At 46.0% G+C, this 22,596-nt stretch overlaps 1 protein-coding gene and 1 long non-coding RNA gene across 8 annotated transcripts in view; one reads left to right on the top strand and one right to left on the bottom strand.

Annotated features, from left to right (window-relative positions):
* The window catches only part of Helz (helicase with zinc finger domain), a 146,864-nt gene extending 129,227 nt beyond the window's left edge, over nucleotides 1–17,637 (bottom strand). Inside the window, exons 1-3 of one of the 6 annotated variants that reach the window (XM_006534505.4) lie at nucleotides 17,549–17,637; nucleotides 15,199–15,254; nucleotides 9,025–9,081 (exon numbers count right to left, since the gene is read on the bottom strand). The gene's annotated coding sequence lies outside the window, so the exon portion shown is untranslated. Of the gene's footprint in view, nucleotides 1–9,024; nucleotides 9,082–15,198; nucleotides 15,255–16,618; nucleotides 16,700–17,548 lie in introns of those variants that run through there. The other 5 variants (XM_006534504.1, NM_001368755.1, XM_006534506.4 and 2 more) reach the window with 5 other exon arrangements.
* Gm39426 lies at nucleotides 16,606–19,208 on the top strand. Of its 2 annotated transcripts, none has more exons than XR_003949607.1 (3): nucleotides 16,606–16,679; nucleotides 17,577–17,818; nucleotides 17,933–19,208. It is a non-coding gene; the product is annotated as a predicted gene, 39426 (long non-coding RNA). The 2 variants fall into 2 exon arrangements; XR_880263.2 differs by lacking the exon at nucleotides 16,606–16,679 and adding an exon at nucleotides 16,773–17,450.
* Nucleotides 19,209–22,596: the final 3,388 nt, after the last annotated feature.

Raw genomic sequence — 22,596 nt, 5'->3', positions numbered from 1 at the left:
ATCTGATTCACATGGCGGAGTAAGTTCTCAGCAAATTGTTCATTGATTATGTGTGTTTGTGCATGCACACAAACTCACATGCACACACAATAACTAATATAAAAAGAATGTTTTAGGGCTGGTGAGATGGCTCAGTGGGTAAGAGCACCCGACTGCTCTTCCGAAGGTCCAGAGTTCAAATCCCAGCAACCACATGGTGGCTCACAACCATCCGTAATGAGATCTGACTCCCTCTTCTAGAGTGTCTGAAGACAGCTACAGTGTACTTACATATAATAATAAATAAATATTTTTTTTAAATTATCTTAAAAAAAAAAAAGAATGTTTTAGCTGCTAACCATACAAGAGGCATTGGGAGAGACTACGCCTCTGGGAGAGTATTAGAAGAAATCAAGTTTATCAACCGCATTCTATTTTAAACTCCTTCTTTCACAAAGAGATAATGCTTCTAAACTCCAAATAGATTTTAAGTACAGCAAAGAAAACTACTTTAGGACTGGACAGATGGCTCAGCGGTTAGAGTACTACTGCCTGCTCTTCCAGAGGTCTTGAGTTAAATTCCCAGCAGCCACATTGTGGCTCACAAGCATCTATCCTGGGATCTGATGCTCTCTTCTGGCATATAGACAGAGGACTCATTTACATAAAATAAATCTTTTAAAAATATATGTTTTATTTTTTTGTGTGTTTCATTTATTTAAGATAGGCTCTCATATGCCATAACTCAGACTAGCCAAGAACTCATTGTGTATGTAGCACAGGATAGTAGACTCTCACAGCAATCTTCCTGTCTTAGCCTCTTGATTACAGGCATAAGCCACAACATCAGGACCACAAAAAATCTTTTAAATATATGAAAGAAACCCGAAGGCCCTTCTCTGATCTGTTTTGGTAAGGATTGGGTTTATTTGCAAGCTAAAACTGAGATTCTTTTTTCCACCCATCACTGACTTTTCCTTAGCTCAATTTTCAAAATTGCTAGCACCTCTAGAGATAACCTTGTTTCAGTGATTCCAAATTATTTCCTAAAGAGTCTGAGTCTCCCCCGAAACCATGTTAACACCGCTGTCAGTGAATAAAAACACACCCACACTAAGAAGCAAGAAAGCTCAACAAGGAACTTCCGGGGAGCAAGATGGACACCTGAAGGCCTGGTAGCGCCAATTTGATTCCACGTAAATGTGGAGAGGAAACCAAAGGCAAAGTTGTCCGTTCACCTCCGCTCAGCACAACAACACAAGCACCCACACACACATTTAAAGAATGAACTCTAGCAAAGATGGCTACTTTTCTGATGGGGTCTGTAGCCCAGGATAACCTGGAACTTACTATGTCACCCAGGCTAGCTCCAAATCCCAGATCCTCCTGCCTTAGGCTCCTGAGAGCTGGGATCACTGGGGTGTACTAACCACCTCAATGACATTTTTACAGTAACACAAACTTTTCTGGCTGGCTATGGTGGGCCACACCAGCAGACAATTGCCAAGGAGATCATGGGTGGGAGGCCAACCCAGGATTTCTCGCTAAACCCCTTTCTATATCATTACCTAGTATGTCTGCATTTTACTGTTATAAAACCGCTTCCTTTGTAGTTTTTCCTTTCAGATTATCCATATAGGCATGCAACTAAGATGGTTCAAAGTAGCTGAGCTTCTTAAAGACCAAAGCAAAATGAAAGAGACAACTTCCTCATTAAAACAAGAATGCTGGCAGGCATTGTGGAGCACACATTAATCCCAGCACTCAGGAGGCAAAGGCAGGCAGATCTCTGAGTTGCAGGCCAGTCTGGTCTACACAGAATTCCAGGCCAGTCACAGTGCCATATCGAGACTCTATCTCACAAACAAACAAGAAGAGTGTATTGGAGGCAGGAGTGACGGCTCAGTGGCTAAGAGTGAGAGGTGCTCTCCCAGAGGTCCCAGGTTCTATTCTCAGACCCACACGGTGGCACATCTGGCAGTTAACTTCATTTCTAAGGGACCCAATGCTCTCCTCTGGCTATGTAAGCATTATATGTACATGATGCACAGACATACATGCAGGCAAAACACGTAGTCACAGAAAATAAAAATAAATAAACCTTCAATTAAGAAGGAATAGTGCATTGGGATGGATGTGGTGGTACGCACCTTTAATGCCAGCACTTGAGAGGCAAAGTCAGGAGGATCTGTGAATTTAAAGCCAGTCTAGTTTATATACTGAATTTCAGGTCAGCCAGGGACACATGAAAAGACCCTGTCAAAAAGAAAGGGAGAAAGGGAGAAAGGGAGAAAGGGAGAAAGGGAGAAAGGGAGAAAGGGAGAAAGGGAGAAAGGGAAGGGAAGGGAAGGGAAGGGAAGGGAAGGGAAGGGAAGCTGCTAAATGGAAGCAATGTTCCTCAGGTCTGACAAAGGTGCCATGGAAACTGGAGCCGCTCACGGGGGACAGGGAGGGGAGGGGGTTGATGAAGCTTACAAGAGAACTGTGTTCTACATCTCCACCTCCTCTGTAAGTATGAAATTACTCCAAATGTTTATTAAACGTATAAATGGGAAGCTCTGGGTGGTACTATTGTAGTTTCTCTCAATTCGTCTATCCTTTATAATTTTCAACAAGGAAAAAGTTTTATTGTGGCAAAAACAAAAGGGCCTGGAGTCTCGGGAGACTTGGCTCAAGACAAAGCTGAAGCAACGAGGAATTCTGCATGTCTTCTCCTGGCCTGCACCCAGGTTCCTCCCCTCTGTAGCGCCTCTACTCGGGTGCTCTCTCACGCGCACTTAATACATCTAAGACCAGGGCTGCAGTGATAGCCCAGTGGTTAAGAGAACTTGCAGAAGACCTGAGTTCAGTCCCTAGCACCCTCATAATGGCTCAAAACCTTCTATAGCTCCAGTTCCGGGGGACCTGATACCCTCTTCTGACCTCTGTGGGCACCAGGCACACACATGGTACACAGATATAAATGCAATGAAAACACTAGACACATAAAGTAACTAAACTGCATGCGTGTGTGTGTGTGTGTGTGTGTGTGTGTGTGTGTGTGTGTTTAACTGTCTTCTGGAAGAGTGTGTGTGTGTGTGTGTGTGTGTGTAACTGTCTTCTGGAAGAACAGAAACCAAACCATGCTACTTTGCTTACACACAGTCTGGGGTCATGGAATCACTTCCATGGCATGGCTTACTGTAGGTGACAGAGAAGCAAAGATGGCTTAGATTGAAGAGCTGGGCACTCATGCACTCCTCTCCCCACATCTCTTATGTCCACAGCTTTACATAATAAGAATGTCTAAGCCGGGCGTGGTGGCGCACGCCTTTAATCCCAGCACTTGGGAGGCAGAGGAAGGCGGATTTCTGAGTTCGAGGCCAGCCTGGTCTACAGAGTGAGTTCCAGGACAGCCAGGGCTACCAGAGAAACCCTGTCTCGAAAAACCAAAAAAAAAAAAAAAAAAAAGAATGTCTAGATTAAAAACCCATCATTCTCTCACCGACACTGGGTTGAGGGCCGTCTGAATTTTTAGGGTGAGGAAGAGAAGGAAATGTTCCATGGAATCTATGGCCATGTCTACTTCTTGAGGCTCCCAACATAACCAGTGTCACCTAACTCAGGACCTCCTACTGGACCGCCTTCCCTCCCCCACCTACCAGTCACCACCTCTCCTCCATCACTCTCCAAAATACACCACTCCTTTCCAAAACCACCAACTTAATCCAAGCCCTCATCAACCTCCTTCAACTGCCACGAATCCAACTAGTCACGAATCGGACTAGTCACGAATCCAACCAGTCTCTAATACCCTCCTGCCCCCTCCAGTCCATCCCCTTGCCCAATCCCAACCACGGACAGCATCGCTTATCACCCCGCTCCACTTCTATCCCACGATGCATGTGATTAGGATATGCATCCCAAGCCACCCATTCCCACTCTACCAGGCTTCCTTCCACACCCTCTTCTTTCTGTTTCTCTCCGGCTGCATAGGACTTACATATGACCCCCTCAGGCTGGAATGTCCCCCAATATCCCAAGAAGGCTGCCCCAAATCCCCAAGCAGTTCACCCAATGCCCCACTGGAAGCCCCACCTCATTCTCATCCGCTCTTTCATTCCTTGGCGCTCGTATCCTCTTAACAAGACGGTCAGTTCCTTCCAGCAGGACTCAGAGTGCGCTGAGGCACAGGCGGCACCTCATGGATGAGTTAGGGATGTCGCACCACAGGACTCTCCTCAGCCACAAGGGGCATCAGAAGCTCAAGCCCTCCTGCTTCGGCCACCCGACCCTCAGGCACCCCCCCACCCCCCCACCCTCCGCCCCCACGCATGCCTCCAGGATAGCTGAAGTCTGCGTACACATGTCCAGTAAGTGCTTGTAAGCTCAAACTTGGAATCACCGACCGTCCCCTCCGACCACAATCCCACTGCCTCACGCACTCAGACTGTATCCTCATCACAAGCTTTTTCACTCAGCTCAGCCTGGCTACCCTCCCAACAATTATCTACTAGCTGGTTATGCTTGCCTTTCCATGCAAAGCCACATCAATTTTGATTGTGTAACAATGCAACAGAACAGGACAAAGATGACTCGAATAGGTAAACACAACAGTAAAGGTCAATGAGCTCCAAGAGCCCTTCTATACTACTAAACCAGAAAGCAAGGTTACAAGACAATGGGCTTCTATCAAACTTACACTGCAACTGGAAAATCTGTATTTGCTAGCTATGTAAACTGGCATGACACCCTTGGTGCTACTGTAAAATAATATACATCAAAATCTATAAAACACTCATTAATATAATTTTTTGTTGTTGTTGTTTGGTTGGTTTGGTTTGGTTTTTCGAGACAGGGTTTCTCTGTGTAGCCCTGGCTGTCCTGGAACTCACTCTATAGACCAGGCTGGCCTCGAACTCAGAAATCCGCCTGCCTCTGCCTCCCAAGTGCTGGGATTAAAGGCGTGCGCCAACACACTCAGCTTAAAATTATGAAATTTATAACATGAAATGTTCATCAACACCCAGTAAGTTTTCAAAGCATCAAATTATTACATATTAATACAATATTAAATTACAATTAATTTAAAGTATGAACATTTCGAAACAGAATGTCAAGAAGAAAAACAACTATTTATGGGTAATAAACCCAAACACTGAACAATTTCAACACTAAGAAAGCTCCGGGGGCTGGAAAGATGGCTCAGAAGTTCAGAGCATGCTCTGCTCTGCAGAGGACCAGAGTTCTAATCCCAGCACCAATGTCAGGTAGCTGACAAGGACCTGCAACTCCAGCTGAAGAGGATCTGTCTCTCTCTCACACACACACACACACACACACACACACACACACACACACACACACACACACTAAATGTAAAAGGAAAAGCAAGCTGCAGTCCCCCCAGGAAACAAGGGCCTGAGCTAGCGCCAGGCAGCTACAAGAGCAGAGCTGTCTGCTGCTCCCCTGCGGTGCGCTCACCCAGAGCTTGTGTGCTCTCCTGGTCGAGATCACCACCACTACCTCCACCTCAGTTTTCCATTTTTCCTGTTTTTAAAACAGGGTCAATCCTCCTGCCTCAGCCTTTCTAGTGGCAGTTTTTTATTAGATTATGAAACAGCATCTCAGGGTAGCTTGAGATTTCATAGACAGCTCAAGAGGCTTCAGCTAATAACTCTCTACTCTAGTTAACTCTAGTTACTCTAGTTACTCTAGTTACTCTAGTTAACTCTAGTTACTCTAGTTAACTCTAGTTAACTCTAGTTACTCTAGTTACTCTAGTTAACTCTAGTTACTCTAGTTACTCTAGTTAACTCTAGTTACTCTAGTAACACTACTCTAGTAACTCTAGTTACTCTAGTAACTCTCTAGTCTCCCCAAGCCCCAAGGTTACAGACAGGACCTCCGTGCCCTTCTCCATCTTAGTCTGTCTGCCTGTCTTTCTTTCTTTTTTTTCTTAAGTTGTGTTGTTTTGTTTTGTCTTTTTAGTGTTTTGAGGTAGGTTTTCTCTGTGTTGACTTGGTGGTTGCTTTGTAAACCAGGCTGGCCTCAAACTCACAGAGATCCCCCTGCTACTGGCTCTGAGTGCTAGGATTAAGTCATATGTCTCCACTGCCTGGCTACCATAGTTTTTCAATGGCCAATAATTCATGCCACATAGACTTCCAACCATCTCCACAGCAGACAAACCACACTAAATGCACACATACTCAAGACAACTATGTGTTAATGCCACATGTTACTGCAAACTTCGCAGTATACACGCTGTGTTCATGTCTCCAGGAGTCACAAGAACACTCTTCTGACTCAGTGGTGGACTGCTGAAGGTAAAGGACAGACATGGGAACACATCAGAGAACCAAGGGCCAGGAAGCCTGAGGACAATGAAACAGAGAGAAAGCCAGTGGAGCAGTGCAGTGCGCTCTGTAATCCCAGTAATACTCAGGAGAGGCAGAGGAGGAGGGGCCGAAGTCTGAAGGCAGCCTGGGCTTTACTGCAAAAGTCTCTCTTAAAACAAAACTAAAAAGACCTCAAGCTTATACCTAACAGAAGCATATGCCTAGCAGAATACGACTGTTGAAAAGACGTGGAAAGTAAGTTTAAAGCCCAGTGACAGAGATGAGTCCTGTGTGCTCACAGCCCAAGGGCATCCCAAAGCCAAAATCAAAGTTCATAGTGCTAGTGGCCTCCTGGAGAACACAGGAGCTAGAGGTACAGTTACAGTAAAGCCCTCGATGGGCAATGCACAAGGCTTGCGTTTAATCCCCAGCAATGCATGAGAAAACAAGGAAACACAACAGTGACTCAGAGATACAGAGAGATATAGACTTGGAGATTTTTGAAATGGAGTTTCATATGGCCTACACTGGCCTACAACGTGCTATACAGTCAAAACTAGCCTTGAATTCCCACCCTCCTGCCTCAGCCTCCTGATTGCTGAGATTAAGATATACACCAGGGTCTGGGGAGATGGCTCAGCAGTTAAGAGCACTGACTGCTCTTCCAGAGGTCCTGAGTTCAATTCCCAGCAACCACATGGTGGCTCACAACCATCTGTAATGGGATCTGACACCCTCTTTTGACATGCTGGCATACATGTAGTTAGAGCACTCATAGACATTAAATAAATAAATAAATAGATAGATAAATAAATAAATATAAAGGTAAATAAGATATATACCTGGCATACATGTAGTTAGAGCACTCATAGACAATAAATAAATAAATAGGTAAATAAGATATATACCTGGCATACATGTAGTTAGAGCACTCATAGACAATAAATAAATAGGTAGGTAAATAAGATATATATACCTGGCTCTGTAGCATTCCTATTTTAACATCAAAGACCAAGATAATAGACCAAAAAAAATTGTCTAACTGACTTTAGGAAATAGTCATTTCAGCAAAACATAAATAATTTGAAAGGCTGATAGTACTATAAAAACAGTGTAAGCCGGGCGTGGTGGCGAATGCCTTTAATCCCAGCAAGTGGGAGACAGAGGCAGGCAGATTTCTGAGTTCAAGGCCAGCCTGGTCTACAGGGTGAGTTCCAGGACAGCCAGGACTATACAGAGAAACCCTGTCTCAAAAAAAAAAAAAAGGGGGGGGGGCTAGAGAGATGGCTCAGTAGTTAAGAGCACTGACTGCTCTTCTGAAGGTCCTGAGTTCAAATCCCAGCAACCACATGGCTCACAACCATCCTTAATGAATTCTGACGCCCTCTTCTGGTGCATCTGAAGACAGCTACAGTGTACTTAGATATAATAGACAGGGTTTCTCTTTAAAAAAAAAACAACAACAACAACAGTGTAACAGTTAGAAGAAAAGTCCCACCTTATCTTTCTTTCTTTTTTAATATTTTTTAAACTTTTTTTAAAGATTTATTTGTTTATTTTATGTATATGAGTACACCATTGCTCTCTTCAGACCCCATTCCAGATGGTTGTGAGAAACCATGTGGTTGCTGGGAATTGAACTCAGAACCTCTGGAAGAGCAGTCAGTGCTCTTAACCACTGAGCCGTCTCTCCAGCCCCACCTTTTGTGTCTTTTGGTATATTCTCAGTATCTAAATCCTCCAGACTGAGCATGTACAGAATATATATTATGCATTTTATACAAGTGTGTATATGTATGAGTGTATATGCACACAGTCATGATCCAACATAAAGAGAAAGCAATTCAATATTTGGCCTTCAGAACACAGGGCAGTCAGCACTTAAGAACGCTGACATAGAAGCTGGTAGATCTCTCCAGTTCTGATCACGAGACAAAACTGAGCCTCTGGGCCATAACTCATTCAGAATACAAGTCCAAGAAGAACCCCATTCCTTGCTGTCGCCACATAACACTGACAGAGCGGCAGGCAGTACCTCAAGAGCTGGTTCTGTCCAATCTGTCCTGAAGTAGCCAGGTCCATTAGGCCCTCCAACCCCAGATCATCTGTCTGACCCAGCTGTGCATCGCTCCACCTTGCCCCATGCCATCTTTCTAGCCAGACACTCTTATCAAGATGAAGTCTCCAAACATGGCCAAGGTACAATGACACATAGGTATAAAAAAATGTCAAAAAGAATGTTACCATGAGCTTTTTAAGCTTCCACCTTATACTCTCATCTCTAGCACTCCTCTCTCTCACTTTCCCCCTCTCTCCACGTGGCCATGGCCGGCCTCTCTCTTTCTACCGTCTCTCCTTCCCCCTGCCTTTCTACAATAAAACTCTAAAACCATTAAAAAAAAAGAAAAGAAAAAAATGTCACCATGAAACCCATTCCTTTGTACATTAAAAATTAACAAAAGGAGCCGGGCGTGGTGGCACTCGCCTTTAATCCCAGCACTCGTGAGGCAGAGGCAGGCGGATTTCTGAGTTCAAGGCCAGCCTGGTCTACCAAAGTGAGTTCCAGGACAGCCAGGGCTATACAGAGAAACCCTGTCTCGAAAAACCAAAAAAAAAAAAAAATTAACAAAAGGAAAAGATGAGCTGAAGCCTCTCCCGCATCCCTTCCTCAGGCTTCCTGAGCCTTGTCTCCTCAGGAATGCTCTCCTAAGCCATCTCTACTCACCTGCAGTTCACTGCACTGGGTAACACCCAAATAGCCCATCAGAGCTCTTTATAATTTCTGAAAAAGAGAGAACAGCTTTTAAATATCACAGATCGCCAGCTGTGCTGGCACACATCTGTAACCCCCCTCGAGTGACGGAGGCACTCTGACTTAAGGCCCGATTTGATCTGGGCCATACGTCACTACCCTGTCTCCAAAACACACATGACAAACAAAATCACAAGAACAAATTAGCAATTGCTATATCATTGCAGAAGTGTCTGAATCCTATTCCCAGCATCTGGTAACTCAATCAGACAGAGCCATAGACCAAATGGCCTGACCTGAGCCTCTGCAGGTTAAGGCTTTCACACTACTACTGAGTCACATAACCTGGGGCAGGCGAGGCAGTTTCTCCAGGCCTACACTTCCTCATCTGGGAAATGGGAAACTTGGGAGTAGAGTGCCTGCCTGGCATTCATCAAGTCCTGAGTTCAATACCTAGAACCGACACGGAGACACATGTCTGTAACTCCGGTACCCAAGAAGCAGAGGCAGGAGGATCGAAGGTTCAAGTCTAGGGATGGAGAGATGATTCAGCACTCAGTGCCCCTGCAGAGGATGGGGGCTCCCAGTACACACAGCAGCTCACACCATCTGTAACTCCAACTCTCGGGGATCCAGAGACCTCCTCTGTCTCCAAAAGCATGCATCAGACATGCATGGAGTGCACATACAGAGAAAACAGTCACATACATAAAACAAAGTAAATCTAAATAAGCCTGTTCTCTAGGCAGTGGCACATGTCTATAATCCCAACTTCAGGAAGCAGAGAGTCTGGTGGTTTTCTGTGAGTTCAAGGATAGCCAGGACTACATAGAAAAGCCCTGTCTCAAAAAAAAAAAAAAATTCAAGGTTTCCCACAGCTACAGTTCAAAGCCAACCTGGATTACATGAAATTCTGTCTCAAACATAAGGAAAGAAAAAGAAAATGAGAAAATAAAACTAACCAGAGATAAAAGAGCAAAGTTTAGCCACGCAGTGGTAACGCACACCTCAGACCCCAGAAGAAGCAGAGAAGGCAGTTTTCTGTTGAGTACGAGGCTAGCCTGGTCTACAAAGTGAGCTCCAGGACAGCCAGAGCTACACAGAGAAACCGTGTCTCAAAACACACACAATAAATAAACAAAACAGAAAATAAAAGATCAACAAACTGGGGCTGGAGAGACCGCTCAGTGGTTAAGAGAACTGGCTACTCTTCCAGAGGTCCTGAGTTCAATTCCCAGCAGGCACATGGTGGCTCACAACCATCTGTAATGGGATCTGATGCCCTCTTCTGGTGTGTGTCTGAAGATAGCTACAGTGTACTTGTATAAATAAAAATAAATAATATTTTTTTTTAAATCAACAAACCAAAACTTTCTCCAGCCTGACCATAAGACTAAATGTCTGGAGCTGGAGCGATGGCTTAGAAGTTTTAAGAGCACTGACTGCTCTTTCAGAGGTCGTCAGTTCAATTCCCAGCAACCACATGGTGGCTCACAACCATCTATCTGTTAATGGGATCCGATGCCCTCTTCTGGTGTGTCTGAAGACAGATACATACAATGTACCCATATACATAAAATACATAAACCTTTAAAAAAAAAAAAAAAAGACGCCGCCGGGCGTGGTGGCGCACACCTTTAATCCCAGCACTCAGGAGGCAGAGGCAGGCGGATTTCTGAGTTGGAGGCCAGCCTGGTCTACAAAGTGAGTTCCAGGACAGCCAGGGCTATACAGAGAAACCCTGTCTCGAAAAAAAACAAAACAAAACAAAAAACAGACTAAGACTAATGTCTAAGACTGATAATCCACAGTTGGACAGTAGCTTGTCACAGATGCTTCTGGTCACTGCAGAGCAGAACAGGCATCCAACGTCTACTTCACCTGCCCTGCCTGCTGAACTCCCCCCTCCATTTCTACTTACACTTTAGGACCAGAGGCCTTCCAAAACTAAATGGCACATGTCATTTGTCTGTGTAAATGCCACATGTGTGCAGTTACCCACAGAAGCCAGAAGAGCTGAAGTTACAGGCAGCTGTGCGCCACCCAATGTGGGTGCTAGGTACCAAACTCAGGTCCTCCTGGAGAGAAACAAATGCACTTAACCACTGAGCCAGCTAGTTCTCCAGTCCCTTTTTTATTTTAGCCATATATAAATACACACACACACATATATATGTGTATATATATATATATATATATATATATATATATATACACACACACACACTCAAGTGTTGCTCAATTTAACTTACCATATACATGCGTGATTTTTTAAACTGTATTATTTATAAATACACCTGACAGGCTGTGTTTACAAGAACACTTCCACCATAAGGTGTATTTCCACAAAGCAGGGTGAAAAGTGAAAAGGCCAATTCAGATGTGATAAGACAACCGAAAGTGTGGCACAGAGATAAACTCAGTCGTTCACACTTCAGGGCAGGGTCAGTGCAAGAGACGATGAAGAAGGGAGGGGGCTCAGTGGGTAACTGTACTCACTGCACAAGCCTGCCAGCCTGAGGTCGCTCTGCAGGGCCCACGCAAAGGTAGAACGAGAGAGTCAACTTCCACAAAGGTGTCCTTTGACCTCTGCACATGCACATGCATACACACACTAAAACTTTTAATTAGATATACACGTGTGTGCTATCTATATATGATGAATCAGGTTTTTTATTCAAAAGCAAGACAAGTTTGTTTCACCAGACTTCCTGATCTTAGGGAAAGGAATCCAGTATGTCTACAAGCATGAACAAGTTGATAAGGCTTTTGATTTAAATTGGAAACTTGCAATTTCTTTCAGGTAACTGAAAGCATAACAAATATATATACAAGAATATCACGTAAGTATTTACATATATGTATGTATCTACTGTATGTACGTACATCATACAACACGAATGTAACATATATGCAAGCAGTCTTCATGCTATATCAGTGGTAGTCAAAAAGAACACTGATCATCAGATTCCGGATTCTTATCTCAGGCAGCCCTGCGGTGGCCAGAGCAGGGGTCGTGCTGCGGTGAGCTCATGATTCAGAGGCCATTGGGACACACCCACTGGACACACCTGGACACACCCACACACTGAAGGGACCAGCAAGCTCATTGTGGCCACTCTCTCCACATTACACTTCTCTTCCAGAAAACATTTCAAAATACGACTTAGCAATCCAATTACATTTGCAAGTATGTTTACCTAAGTTTATGAAAATAAACAACTCTATGAATCTTATTTCTTGCACTGGGCCTGCATTTGGATTTGAGTGACAGGCAATTACAGGCTGATTTGCATTCATGTTAATGTCAAATCTACCTAAACAGAGAACACAGGTGCATTTATAAGACTTAAGACAACTTCCCTGAGAATTCCTGTGTGCTAGTCTTAGCTTTTCATGAAAACACTGTAGTTTAAAAAAAATTTTCTAAGCCGGGCGGTGGTGGTGCATGCCTTTAATCCCAGCACTTGGGAGGCAGAGGCAGGTGGATTTCTGAGTTCAAGGCCAGCCTGGTCTACAGAGTAAGTTTCAGGACAGCCAGGACAACACAGAGAAAACCTGTCTCAAAAAAAACAACCAATAAATAAATAAATAAATAAATAAATAAATAACTCTTTTGTAGACTTTTTTATTTTATGTGTAGGAGTATATGTCTGTCTGTGTGTCACATACATTCCTAGTGACCAGAGATCAGAAGAGAGTGTTGGACCCCCTGGAACAGAAGACTCTAAGTGATGAGACCTGAACCCAGGTCCTCTGCAAGAGACTTTAACCACTGAGCCAGCTCTGCAGCGCATGTGCTGCCGACTTTAGAGTTTCCCAAGGCCCTCCACAAGCAGGATTGGCTTCGCATGGTCTTTAGCATTGATCCCCAAGGCACTGAAACTGGACAGTCTGGATATATGTGCAGACTTTAAAGACAGTGATGACTGAATTCACTCAAGCTATCTGAAGATGAAATTTCTTACTACCAACGGCAAAAGGTAATAGCTAATAGAGAGCTACCAGACTGTATTAACTGACTCCTCCACAATACAACCTTACCTAAAAATAGAACCCAAGCTTATCAGCCAAAAGACAGCCAAAAAAGCCATGTCTTCACTCGGCTCAAAGACAGTCTTCTCCTCTATAGTAACCTTCGAGCCCCTGGTATTTCCCATTTTAGAATACTTCGTGTACCGAGCTGCTTGGTGGCCAACCAGCAGCTTCCCTTTGAACAATAATACTTGTCTGCATGTGTGGAGACTGTGGAAAAAATGTCTCCAGCCAATTCAGGCTGAGAACAGTAGCCCCACAAGATAACCTACTCTGTAAGTACTCATGTTTTAAACTACAAGTAAACACTTCTGGGGCAGAAAACAGATCTGTGGCTCCGACCCACAGAACTACCTATTTGTTTCGAACAAAACAAGAGGAGAGTTCAAACTGAGAGGTCTGAGACAAGAATATGCCTCCATCCACACGCTGAAAACAAATTTAAAACTCTCTATTTGCTCTGCCAAAAATTAAAATTAAAATAGGCACTGCTGAGTTTCAACCCAAGTGGAAGTGCTGTGTGTTAGAAGACTCTGGAGCTCTGTCCACCTCCCTTTCCCAAGTTCCCACCCCCTTATTGTATTTTAAGGGCAAAGTGGCAACTGTATATTTCACGCGTGAAGGGCTGGGGAGTATAGCTTATTCTGAAAAAGATGTACTAGATACGAAAAGATGATGAGAACTTCAAAATCTAAATGCCCAAATGTGTTGGGGGGTAAATAAGTATACAATAAGCCAATTGACCATAATTACTTATATTTCTCTAAAGCAACCACAATAAGGTATCATTAAGTTGAGAAAATGGTTAAAAACCATAACAAGCTTCTCTCTCCCTGGTACACAGCACGAACTGTTCACTAATATAAAAATGTCCTTTAGCGGGCTGGAGAGATGGCTCAGTGGGTAAGAGTACCAACTGCTCTTCCGAAGGTCCTGAGTTCAAATCCCAGCAACCACATGGTGGCTCACAACCATCCATAATGAGATCTGCCTCCCTCTTCTGGAGTGTCTGAAGACAGCTACAGTGTACAGTGTATATAATAAATAATTTTTTTTTTAAAAATGTCCTTTAGCGGGGCAGTGGTGGCGCACGCCTTTAGTCCTAGCACTTGGGAGGTAGAGCAGGCAGAGTTCTGAGTTCTCCAGGCCAGCCTGGTCTACAGAGTGAGTTCCAGGACAACCAGGGCTACACAGAGAAACCCTGTCTCAAAAAAACAAAAAAAACAAAACAAAACAAAACAAAAAGAGTCCTTTAAATCCAAGGCATTACACCAGACATAACTTTAATCACAGCAATCAGGAGTTCAAGGTCAGCCTTGCCTACTTAGCCAGCCAAAGAAACTATAGTGATTCCCTTCCTGCGCCCCCCACTCTATCTCTCTCAGGCACACACACAGATCCAACGTATTACATGGGATAAATAAAACAATAAATTTACACACCATATATGATCAGAAGTGATGACTGAGTCGTCAAACCCCCTGAGCAACACAGAACTTAACACTATCATTTTTGTTCTAAAGTACTATCAGGCATTTACTATTCGGCTTTGGAAAAATAGAAGGGACTAAGGATATGGCTCAATGGTTCTGCACTTTTCCTAGGATGTGTGAGGCCATTAGGTCTTAAACATACCAGCACCACAAAACCAAAAACTAAGAAAAATAAAAATAGAAGCGATTGCTTGCTGAAAAATATTATTCATGATGGAAAAGGATATACTTCATAAACATCCCAGAAAGTGTGGGTGTGCAGACTTCATCTAGCCAATTTCTTATACTCAGTGTAGGGCAAGCAATGGACGTGAAAACAGATTAAATCCAGACCATCCCATTAAAGTTAGCCAAGGAAATGAGAAGAGGCAAACTATAATTACTCCTGGAAAAGACATTGATCAAGTATATAGCCACAGCTAACATTTAGCTCTAGAAAAGCTTCAGTACGTATGAATAAGTGGGAGCCACTAAAAAGGATGGTATGTCTTTCCTAAATCTCGCCTTGCCTGTATCCCAGTCGGCTGACTGATCTATTTGGAAAGTAGCTTTCCCTGACCCTTGAGTTGGATACAAGAAAGAGGGGAAACAGGGTGTAGTTTTTGAACTTCAGTCTCACCTTGCACATCTCACCGGCTCTGTAGTTCATTAGTGATCAATTACTTCATCCAGTTCCTGGAGCAAACAGAAAAAGAAGATGGTATGCAACACCAGTTGGAGCTGTTACCAGTTACAAGCATTTTATAGTCCTTTAGTAAAAGAATATGGATACACTTCAAGTGGAAAAAGTTATTTAAAAAAAAAAAAAAAAAAGATACAGGATGAAGCTTTGGAGGGGAAAAAAATTTGCTTCTTTTACCTAAAATTGAAAATATTTTCTTTCAGCAACAGATTAGAAAATAGTCTTCAACCTTAAACATAATAAACTCATCTATTCTACACTGATTAGTCTTACTTTCAAAAATAAAAGAAGGGAGAAAAAAATCAAGGAGGGGGGGAAAAAAGCTATTCATATGAGTGAAGAGAGCAAAATCAAGAACAAACTAGGCCAGATAACGTCTCCCTCTTCCCCCGGCTGCTCCCGGCATCCACTATCTCTGAAGTTACACTTCTGATTATCCTAATGGCTTGTCTAAAAAGTGTAACTTTGCAAGGGAGAAAGGATGCCAATTTCGGAGCTCAACAAAAAAAAAAAAAAAAAAAAAAAAAAACAAGGTTCCCAACCCAAAAGGAATCTGAAGGCTCTGGCTTCCAGCCCTGTCTGTGAGGACCCTCAGCAAAGGCCAGGGGGCAGAAGACTCAACTCATTTTGGGGAGAGAAATCACAGTTCCTACTTAGGACTATGTGTCCGAGCCCTTGAGGGTAAAGAGAGAGAAGGAAAGAAAGGGGCCTTTGGAGACACCTCCAGGAAGAGACTGTGCATTTGTTTTTGTAGATGTGCTCACGGGCCACGCATGTCCCAGGAGGGGGGCGGGGAGAGGGGGACCACAGTGAATCTTGAGCAGAGCCCTCTGCTGGGGAGGGGCGCCCCCTGACCCACTTTCGTGCTGTCCCCTGCCCTGGGGTCGCCGCCCCACCCTGGGTGGAAATGCTAACCCGGAGGGCTGCACCGCGCGCGGCGTGGGAGGCCGCCCGCTCCCCACCCTAAGCCGCGACCCTGGGGCGCGGGGCGTGCGGGGACCCCAGGGTCGGCCCGTGCCGGAGCAGCCTCGCGCGGGCTCCCGGGTCCCCCCGAACCTCGGGCGTGTGCAAGGACCCTCGGGCCACCGCCTGGGTCCCTGGCACCTCAGCCCCCCAGCGGAGGGAAAAGGAGATTGAGGAGGGGAAGAAACAGTAAACAGCTCCAGCGTCCGGGCCTCGCCTCTGAGAGAGCCCCGCTCCCCAGGCCCTGCCGGCGGCCGGCGGGATCCCCCGCTGTCCCCGGGGCCGCGCTGTCCCGGACCCGGAGCACCCGAGGAGAGTCCGGGCCTCTCCCCGGATGGCTCTGGAGGCTCCTGAAGCGACCCGGGCAGCGGAGAACGGGGAAGTCAGGACTTACCTGTCATTACTTTCTACGCCATCTTGGATCCACTTGTCAACGTCCCCACAAAGCATTATGGGTAAGAAAGAGCCTTTAAAGTGACTCCCCCCCCCCCTCGGCCCCCGACTCCCGCCTCCCGCCGCCGGCGCCGCCCCCTCCGGCTGCACCTCCCTCCGGAAAGTTGGCCCCAGAGGCCCGCCCGGCCCCCTTCAGCGCCTGCGAGACTTCTCAAGGAACACCCCTACTCACACACCCAGTTTTCCAACTGTGCCTTTGGGGTGCTCTCTCTTCCCCCCACCCCCGTCCCTATCTCCCCCATTCCTTACGCGAGCTGCTGTCTGCCCCGCCGCGATCCTGCCCTAGTAGCCAGATACCCTACTCCTGCATTCAATCAACACGGCGTGTCCCGGACGCGGGTGGTGTGTGAGCCGGCTAGCGGATGCATAGATGTATGCAGGGATGCATGAGCGCATGAATGCGCACGCCTGCGAGCGGTTCCCCCAGCTCCAGGTCCTTGCTACCGCTCGCGCTTCCCGCCCCGGGGCATCCGCCAGGCATGTCGCACTCGCGCGCGGGGACAGTGTCGGTATCCTAAGAAGCCACTCTGGGGCCCTAGGATCCCAGGAACTCGGTGAAACGCCGAGTCAATCCGCCCGCAAAGCTGCAATTGGGATCTGGGAAGGTTAAGCTAAATGCAACTTTTACCCCAGTTTACTCGCGCGGTCCCCTCCTCTTGGCCGGTAATGTGATCTGCGACCCTCTAGGTCGGAGGACCCCCTCCCCTAGGAATGTGGCTTTAGAATTCAGCCGGGTTAGAGTCCAAATTGTGGACTGTGACTTCCCCATGCAGGTAACTCAAGAGAACCCGGCTGCAGAGTCCGGGTGGGGCGTGGATGCGCGCCTGGGCCGGGAGGGGGTCCCCCGGGTGGGTTGGGGGGTAGTGCCTACCGCGTTTCAACTGTCCTGTTCCCACAAGGCGGCGACCCCAGGCGGCGGGACAAGGTAGAGGGCGGGCGCCACGCTGGCTCTGGGCAGAGAGAGGAGGGGGATGTCCAGAGTGGCTTGGAGGCGACCAGGACGCAGGAAGTAGGAGGCGACCGTGCGCCGGCAACAGACCTTTGCGAGCATCCCGCGGGCATCTGCTTTCTGGTTGCAAGACAAGCCCAGCGCTTTCCCCGCCCCTCCCGCGTTGCTTCAGGCGAGCAACACCTAGCTCAGGTGACCACCCCTTTTGCTCCATGAAGTACCAGCTCCTTGCAGCCCTAGTCCTGCCAGAAATGTAGGTCTGTTCATTAACTCCCCACCCCCACCCTATACATTCTCTTCCTCCAGTGTCAGCACTGCTGAGTTTGAGGACCTCTAGATGCTCGCCTCCCCGGAGCAAGATTTGTGTCCAAAAGAAAATGCTCCGAGACTTCCGGGTAGATCCTGTTGTTTAGCTTTAGCGAGGGTTTAATCCCCAGTAATAAATAAATCTCCAATATACCAAAGCTTGCTGTTAAATGGTTCTGTAAATTCAAAGATCCTGAGGCAACAGGCACTATCGCGCAAACACACTCTTTTCGGTGCAAAGGGTCTTAGATCTACCTTTTTTAGTCACCTCTGGATCCCACCAGAGCAGTCTTTAGCTACCTGGGTGATTGCTGACAACCTCTGCCCGCAGGGAGCCAAAAGCTCCACCATTCTATTGTCTCAGCCTGAAGAGAAGGGTGAGGTGCGGACTCATTAAGGGATTGGCCCCGGGGTCACTCTTGAGGGAGGGAGCAGGTGAGTCATTCCAACGGACTAGGAAGAGGTTTTCCAGGGAGGAACCTCCCCTGAGTCACCGCTTTTCAGAGCTTCTGAGAAGCTTCAGTTGAGTTGGAGACAAGAGCTCTGGGCACCTCTAGGGTGGTCAGGGTGTCCACTACCTGTCCCTTGGCTCTCCCTGCTAAGGAAGGCGCCCACGTCTTGTTTCCAGGGTACCCTAGCTGCTCCTCCTCCAGTTCCTGCATTTCTTTAGCCACTAGGATGCACTAATGTGATGATTGGCAACTTCAAGTGGGCGATCTGAGCTTCCTTGTAAGTAAGTAATCAACCGAAGCACACGGGCTATGCCTGCCAAGCTGCCTCTTTGCTAGGTAGCCTTTCTTTGCTTTAGAAAAGCTTTGGCCCAAAGACAGGTTCCATTTATGTCACTGCCTCTGGTGTGTGTTCTGGCAGGTTCTTGTCCCAGATGCCACCTGTTACCTGTGCTGAAAGAACCTCCTCCAGGAGGTTCTCCCGCTCCGGGCCTGCCCTTCCATTCTGACCAACTCAGATAGACAGTTGTAGTTCACATTTGTGAAATACAAATCTTACTTACGCCTTCACATCACAATTGAGATGAGCCTAAGTTCCCAGCCATAGCCTACAAGATCAATATGAGATTGCCCTTCCTCCATAATGAGTCCAGTGTGGCCTCTCTCTTCCCTACATCACCCCACGATCTTTCCCTGAGAAAAATATTTCCCTTGATCTGCCAGTCATCAGCTCATCATCCAGGTCTCTGTTTGTGTCACTCCTCCAGAAGGACATCTACCATCCCCTTAAATGAAACAGGCCGCCGGGCTTGGTGGCACATGCCTTTAGTCTCAGCACTCGGGAAGCAGAGGCAGGAGGATTTCTGAGTTGGAGGCCAGTCTGGTCTACAAAGTGAGTTCCAGGACAGCCAGGACTATACAGGGAAACCCTGTCTCGAAAAACCAAAAAAAGAAAGGAAGGAAGGAAGGAAGGAAGGAAGGAAGGAAGGAAGGAAGGAAGGAAGAACAGGCCATTTGATTCTGCTACCATTATTAGAAATCCTCTTATCAATTTGTCTTATTGTCTGCCCCACTCCCATAGATGCTTAGCAGATGTTTTCTGGCAAACTTTTATCAGTGCAAGAGGGTAAGGAGAAGGTACTGATGGCTGAAGTGGACTGACCATCTTTTCAGATGGCTCTGATCACATTCAGCTAGGGACAATTCAGCTGCTGTTAACTTGGCTCTGTTCTGCTTCTGAGCTGATAGACACCAGCAGCCCTGATTCCCTCTTCCTTCCCCATCTTCTCTCTCCCCCATCACCCATGACCATACCTTCTTAGTTTGAAGACTGCCAGGACTTGGTCTCTAGGCCTCTGTTCTTCAGGTATACTGTCTAGTCACCTCTTTCCTGGATTTAAGTGTTCATGTCAAATGGGGATTCCTGAGTGTCTTGTACTGTTTTCGTGCTTTGCGCCTGAGTGTGAAACTTCCTTGTATCTCTCATAGACACTTCAAACCTAATGTTCTTATAACAGGAAGGCCACAAGCTTGCTATGTAGCCAATAATAACCCTGACTCCTGACCTTTCTGCCTCTGCCTCCCAAGTGGTGAGATTACAAGTAGTCCCCTGACTACATACAGTTCAGTTGGGGTTTTTTTGTTGTTGGTTTGGTTTGGTTTTGGTTTTTTGGTTTGTTTCTTTGTGTGTGTGTGTGTGTGTGTGTGTGTTTGGGGACGGGGGAGGGGGGCGACGGGGGGTGAGACAGGGTTTCTCTTTATAGCCCTGGCTGTCCTGGAACTCACTCTGTAGACCAGACTGGCCTCGAACTCAGGAATCCGCCTGCCTCTGCCTCCCGAGTGCTGGGATTAGCAGCTTGTGTGTATGTGTCTTGATTTGTATGTGTGGTATATGTGTGTGTGCACACCTGTACATACACGTGGTTAGGGGCCAGAGGAGAGTCTCAGCTGTCTCCTCTCTCGGGGACCCTTTAGCTCTCCGTTTCAGTTAGACTGGCTGGAGAGGAAGCTTGCAGAATCTGCATGTCTCTGCTCTCCAATGGCAGGGTTATAAGCACACCCCTCTTTTCCCAGCTGTTTCTGTGTGTGTGCCGGTGATGTGAACTCAGGTCTCCATGTTGGTACAGCAAATGTTGTTACCCACTGAGCCATCTTGTGAGAAGCAGTTCTAGCCTACAAAGTGGGCCCTCAGGACCCATCGCAGGTCATCAGGCTTGCCAACAGGCACCTTTACCCACTGAGCCATCTTGCCAGCCCTCTTTCCTCTTTTGTCAGGTTGGCCTAAAACTCTCAATCTTCCGATCTCTCTCTCTCTCTCTCTCTCTCTCTCTCTCACACACACACACACACACACACACACATCCATGAGACCATCGCCATCGCATTCAGCTCTTCAGTCTCTGTTTTTGAGAATCTACATGGCTCACGGCTTTGTCTCCAGCAGTTTGGATTCTCCACTCGCTTCTGAGTCATTCCCATTTTGCTAACAACGCCAGGGAGTTGCGGCTGTCTCTCTGTCTTATTTTCAATTGCAGGATTCTTACACATAAGCCATATTTCTTTCTCTGTTTTTTTATTTTATTTATTATTATACATAAGTACACTGTAGCTGTCCTCAGTCACACCAGAAGAGGGCATCAGGTCTCATTCTGAGTGGTTGTGAGCCACCATGTGGTTGCTGGGAATTGAACTCAGGACCTTCGGAAGAGCAGTCAGTGCTCTTACCTGCTGAGCCATCTAACCAGTCCTCTTTCTCTGTTTTGTTTTGTTTAACAAAGCCTTTTCACCTAACATAATTGGCCTTTGCTTACACCTGCAGTGGAAGATAACCTCATTATAGCCCTAATCTGCAAATAGAGACTGAGATGGCTCAGCAGTTAAAGCAAGCATGAAGAATGGGGTTCAGATCCCCAGAAACTTAGATAATGCCCAGTAGGAATGGTGGCCTCAGAAGGTGGAGACAGGACAAGTATGAAGAAATAATGAAACCAACATGGTGGTGGCGCACGCCTTTGATCCCAGCACTTGGGAGGCAGAGGCAGGTGGATTTCTAAGTTTGATGCCAGCCTGGTCTACAGAGTGAGTTCCAGGATAGCCAGGGTTACACAGAGAAACCCTGTCTCGAAAACCAAAAAACAAACAAACAAAAAAAAAAGCAAGCAATGCAGGTTGGAAATCACAGGAAGAGTGATGAAGGTGAATGGTAGCCAAGCTAATTATGGGAAGACAATTTGAATAAGAATATTCAGTTCAAAAGATGGCAAAATTAAAAGTATGTAAAAAGAAAGAAAGAAACAAACAAACAAACAAACTAGCAGGATTCCAAGATGGCTCATTGGTTAAAGGCACTTGCTGCCCAACCATATAAGTTTTTCCTGGGATTCCATGTAAAGATAGGAGAGTGTCACCTTCACAACCATGTCCTCTCATCTCCACACGTGCCATGCTCTGCTCTTCCCCACACGCATCATAAACACACAGAATAAAATTCAATTAAAAAATAAAGACCTGTTGTCGTTATTGATGCAGAATATTCTAATACATGCATACTATATAGATATAGACACATATGTGTATATATAGTTTGAATGTTTGGAAACCTTTGCTGTCAACCTAGGAAAAAAAGCTTACCTTGTTAAGTAGGTATTGTGCAAAAATGAGTAGCCACATGGGTAAAAGTTAATTTTTCTCATTCGTACAGGAATAACACTATATTAAATATGTAAAGTCTTATTTATGTGGGTTTGATTGCAAAAACTGAGAAAGTATTCTCTAAATAATGGGAAAAATAAGCTTTAAAATAACAGCTAATCCAGGCAGGGGTGGCACACGTCTTTAATCCCAGTGTTCAGGTAAAAGAGGCAGGTGGATCTCTATACATTCCAGGCCAGACTGGTCTACAGAGAGTTCCAGGACAGCCAAGGCTTCATAGAGTTCCTTCAATCAGTGAGTTCCTTTTTTCAAAAAACAGGCTAGAGAGTCACTGAGCAAAGACACCAGATAGTGACCTCTGGTCTGCACATGCAATAAGTGTGCACATGTGCACACACACACATATACACACACACAAAGAAAAGCAACCCAGCATGATGGCATGCACCTTTAGTCGCAACACTCTAGAGGCAGAGGCAGGTAGATTTCCGAGTTCAAGGCCAGCCTGATCTACAGAGTGAGTTCCAGGACAGCCAGGGCTATACAGAGAAACCCTGTCTTTAA

This window comes from Mus musculus, chromosome 11 (genome assembly GCF_000001635.26).
Source record: "Mus musculus strain C57BL/6J chromosome 11, GRCm38.p6 C57BL/6J".
Classification (NCBI taxonomy): Eukaryota; Metazoa; Chordata; class Mammalia; order Rodentia; family Muridae; genus Mus; species Mus musculus.
This window is presented reverse-complemented; position numbering and strand designations above follow the sequence as displayed.